The 5,261-nt window shown below is 37.7% G+C and overlaps 1 pseudogene across 1 annotated transcript; it reads left to right on the forward strand.

The window, feature by feature from the left end:
* Positions 1–457: 457 nt before the first annotated feature.
* Positions 458–924, forward strand: LOC308614534 (cytochrome c oxidase subunit NDUFA4-like; annotated as a pseudogene). The gene has a single exon. The product of its transcript is annotated as a cytochrome c oxidase subunit NDUFA4-like (transcript).
* Positions 925–5,261: the final 4,337 nt, after the last annotated feature.

A 5,261-nucleotide genomic window follows, 5' to 3' on the forward strand; every position in this document is an offset into this window, starting at 1 on the left:
TCAGTTTAACCATGTTAGCAGAGAGGTAGGCAACTCTAGAGGTGGAGAAAATGTGTGTGTGTGTGTGTGTGCGCGCGCACACATGCGCACTCGTGCCTGGGTGTGCACACGCTTGGGCATGGTGGGGGTAGAGGGAAAGAGAAAGAGAGAGGGAGAGAGAGAGGGAGAGCACGCAAGCCACCATTTAGTCACTTGGATACAGCCGTGCCTGAAACTGGATACACACCACCGATAAATTCCCATAGTGCTTCAGCAAATTTGAGTTGGTTTCCCGGGCTTTCTAGCAAAATAACTTGAATAATACAACACAGAGCAAGCCTCAAACTAGTCTGCTTCTCAGTGGGACATCCCATGGTGAAAGTAGTTGTCAAGAAAAAGGAATACAGTAGACTGTTCAGTCCCAGGCCTTGAAAGTTTGTTGTTCTCTCCATCTGGACTCGAGGCTTCTGCCACAACCATGCTTCGCCAGATCATTCAGGCCAAGAGGCATCCTAGCTTGATCCCCATCTTCATATTTACTGCACTGGGACATACTGGAGCAGCACTGTATGTCTTGCACCTGGCATTGTTCAATCCAGATGTCAGTTAGAACAGAAAGAATAACCCAGAACCCTGGAACAAACTGGGTTCCAATGATCAGTACCAGTTCTACTCAGTGAATGTAGATTACAGCAAACTGAAGAAAGAAGGTCCAGACTTCTAAATGAAATGTTTCACTATAAAACTGCTTAGAATGAAGTTCTTCCAGAAGCCACCTGCATAATTTTCCACTTAACCAGGAAATATTTCCCCTCTAAATGCACGAAATCATGTTGGTGTATTGTGCTGGGGTTTACACTGATTAATAAATAGTCTGAAACTTGAAAAAAAACAAAAGAAAAAGGACTACAAATTTATGGACAAGTGTGGAACTGGGAAAGTTACCTCCCCTGTCTGTGCCCAAGTTTCTGCATCTGTGAAATGGGGATAATAATGAAACCTCCCTCGTGGCATTACTGTGATTAAATAAGTCAATAAGAAAAGTGTTATATGCAAGTATCCCAAATGTTGATACGATTGGTACTATTATTAGTTATTGTTACTATTATTGTTATTTCCATCGTAAAAATGATTATATCAATGCTAGAGTTCTATTGCTCTATGTGAAGGCTCTACTTTGGAGTCATATTTGAATTGTTACCAAGTTGAATTAACTACCCATAGGGTCTATTATTGGATAAATTGAGCATTTATTCAATCATTCAGAAAGGAAATCCCGGCCCCCCCAAAAAAAAGAAAGAAAGAATTACAAAGGGACTTCCCTGGCGGTCCAGTGGTTAAGACTGCACTTCCAGTGTAGGGGGAGCGAGTTCAATCCCTGGTCGGGGAACTAAGATCCCACATGCTGCGGGGCCCCCCCAGAAAGGAAATCCACATCCAAGTCTGGGATCTGGCCTGACTCCTGAATCCACAGGGAGCACCCGTGGACAAATAGGAGAGCCCTGGAGGACAGGGTCCTTATCACTACAAGAGCCTGTCAGGACCAGGCAGCCTGTGGCTCCATCTGCACCTGTGGAACCAGGCAAATTTCCCTTCTCTGTGGAATCCAGTAGGGAAACAAGTATTTTTAAGGGAACGGAGGGAAAAGGATAATGGTAGCTTTAGCTTGAATCTGAGGCTGCTGTAAGAGAGAATAACAGTGTTGGTAATTTCTCCTTCCTGTTTAAGCACTTTGGTGAAGTGCCTTCCCCTAAATTAAACTGGGAAGTAAGAAAAAACTAGTTCACATGACAGCATACAGACCCACAGGCCCACTTGGCTACAGATTTCTAGCACACGGGAGTTGTCTTAAAGGAGAACTGGGGAACTGGGCCAGACTGCAATAGCAGAATTTCCCTCCATTGCGGAAAAAAAGGAAAAAGAAAATGAACTTCAGTCATCTCAGTCAAAAATGTACTGAGGTTTTCTTCCCAAATCCTTTATCTTTCTCCTCAGTCTCTTCTTCCTCTTTCTCCTCCTCCTCCTCTTTTTAAGAAAAACTGTGGTAACATATACATATAAAATTTACCATATCCATAATGTTAAAGTGTGCCGTCCAGTGGCACTGAGTACCTTCACATTGTGCAACCGTCCGCACCATGCATCTCCAGAACTTTCTCATCCCATCCTGAAACTGTTGACATTAAACACCAGCTCTCCATTTCCCCTCCCCCTAGCTTCTGGTATCCACTATTCTACTTTCTGTTTCTATGAATTTGACTGCTCTAGGTCTCTGATATGAGTGGAATCACACTGTATCTGTAGTTTTGTAACTGGATTATTTCACCTAGCTTAATGTTTTCAATGTTCATGTTGTGGCGTGAGCCTGAATTTCCTTCTTTTTTAAGACTGGATAATGTTCCATTGTATGTACCACATTTTGTTTATCCATTTATCTGTTGACGGACACTTACATTGCTTGCACCTTTTGACTCTTGTGAATAATGCTCCTATGAATATCGGTGTACAAATATACATGTTCCAGTACCTGATTTCAATTCCTTTGGCTATATGCCCAGAAGTGGAATTGCTAGATCATGGGGTAAATCTATGTTTAATTATTTGAGGAACCATCACACTGTTTTCCTTAGCAGTTATACTGTTTTCTATTCCCACTAGCTATGCACCATGGTTCAATTTCTCCACTTCTTCACCAGTATTTGTTATTTTCTGTTTTTCTTTTTTTTTAAAAAAAATAATGGCCGTATTAATGGGTGTGAAGTGGTATCTCATTATGGTTTTGATTTGCATTTCCCTAGTGATCAGTGATGTTGAGCATCTTTTCATGTGTTTAGTGACTTTTTGTATATCTTCTTTGATGGAATGGCTATATATTCAAGTCCTTTGCTCATTTTTTAATTGAGTCATTTGGTATTGTATTGTTGAGTTGTAAGAGTTCTTTATATATTTTGAATATGAATCCCTTATTAGATATATGATTCACTAATATTTTATCCTGTTTCCTGGGTTGGCTTTTCACTCTGTTGATAATGTCCTTTCATGCACAGAAGTTTTAAATTTTGATGTAGACCAATTTATCTATTTTTTCTTTTGTTACTTATGCTTTAGGTGTCATACCCACAAAATCATCACCAAATCCAATGTCATGAAGTTTTTTCTTTATGTTTTCTTTGAAGAGTTTTATACCTTTGACTCATGTTTAGGTTTCTGATCCATTTTGAGTTAATTTCTGTATATGGTGTAAGGTCCAACTTCATTTTTTGGCATGTGAATATCCAGTTTTCCTGTCACCATTTGTGGAAAAAAAAATACCCCACAATGTTTAGTTTTGAAAATGCTCATAACTGTGAGGTGTAAAATCTTTTCTCAGTTCTTTTAGTGTTTGCTTTGTGTATATGAAGCTCTGTGAATAGGTATACACACATGTAGAACTGTTATGTTTTTTTAATGAATGATCCTTTATCACTGTGAATTGTTCCTCTTTTTCTCTGGTTATATTCTTTATCCTGAAGTTCGCCTTGTCTGATATTAATATAGCCACTCAGCTTTCCCCTTATTAATGTTTGTATAGTATATCTTTTTCCATTCCTTTGTATTTAAATTAGATCTCTTGTAGGCGATGTTCGATTGTGTTTTACTTTCTTATCCAATTTGACTTTTAATTAAAGTATTTTTATTTAAGGTAGTTTGTGATATGGTTGGATTTAAGTCCAACCTTACTATTTTATTTTCTACTTGGTTATTTGTATTTTTTTCCTCTTTTCATGCTATCTTTTGGATTATTTTTAGATTCTAGTTTCTCTCTATTGGCTTATTATCAATATCCACTTGCCTTATTTTTTTGATGGAGTATAGAGTTCACAATAAGCACCTTTAACATCACAGTCTACTCTCAAATCGTAATATACCACTAATATGTGCCCTAAGAACCACACAATAGCTGTACTTCCATTTCTCCCTTGGGGTCCTTTAAACAATTGTTGTCATTCATTTTACTTCTACATATATAATAACCCCCACAATACATTGCTATTATTTTTTTTTCCTTAAATGGTCAATTCTTTTTAAAAGAAAAATTTAAATTAGGGAGACATTTATTTTGTAGTTATACACACATTCACCACTTCAGTGTTCTTCCCTTCGTGTAGAGCCAGGCTTCCAACTGGTATCATTTTTCCTTCAGCCTGAAAACTTGCCTTTAACATTTCTTATGGTGTAGGTCTCCTGGATAAAAACCCTTGTTTTGCTTTCATTTTGAAGATTATTTTTTCTAGATACAGAATTCTACTTTAACCTTTTTTTCCCCCCTTCCAGCTCTCTAAGAACGCATTTTCCTTGTCTTCTAGCTTGCATTGTTCCTCACAAGAAGTCTGTGAGCATTCTCGTCTTTGCTCTGTATATGTAATATGTCTCTTTTTCTGGCTCCTTTTAATAACTTTTTTTATCACTGGTTTTCAGTTACTTGATAATGATGTATTGTGATGTGTTTTTATTTGTATATTTTCTGCTTGGGATTCATTGAGCCTCTTGAATCTATACATTTATAGGGTTCATTAAACTTGGGAAAATTTTGGCCATTATTTCTTCAAATAGCATTTCTGTCCCCCCTTTTCTGGTACACCCATTTTATATATGTTAGACCACTTAATCTTGTTCCACAGGTCACTAAAGCTCTTTTCATTTTTTTCAGACTCTTTTTCTTCTCTGTGTTTTAGCCTAGATAGTTTCCTTTGTGATTTCTTCAAGTTCACTGATCTTTTTTTTCTATAGTGTCCAATCTCTTGTAAAACTTGTCCAGTGAATTCTTCACTTCATTTGGTTCCATTGAAATTCTATTCATTTCTTTTTTTATAGTTTGTATTTCTCTCCTCAGTACGATCATGTTTTCCTTTGATATCTTAAATATATTAATATGAGCTATTTTAAAGTTTCTGTTTGATGATTCCATTATTGCTATCATTTCTGGATCTGTTTCTTATGAGTAATTTTTCTCCTGATTATGAATCATACCAACTTGCTTCTTTGAATGTTTAGTAACTTTTGACTGTGATTTAAATGTTTTTTAAATTAATTAATTAATTAATTAATTTTTGGCTGCGTTGGGTCTTCACTGCAGCACGCAGGCTTTCTTTAGTTGCAGCGAGCAGGGGCTACTCTTCGTTGCGGTCCGCGGGCTTCTCATTGCAGTGGCTTCTCTTGTTGGGGAGCACAGGCTCTAGGCACAGGCTTCAGTAGTTGTGGCTCAAGGGGTCTAGAGCGCAGGCTCAGTAGTTGTGGCTCAG

The sequence above is a fragment of the Mesoplodon bidens genome (genome assembly GCF_964165515.1).
Source record: "Mesoplodon bidens genome assembly, chromosome: 3".
NCBI lineage: Eukaryota > Metazoa > Chordata > Mammalia > Artiodactyla > Ziphiidae > Mesoplodon > Mesoplodon bidens.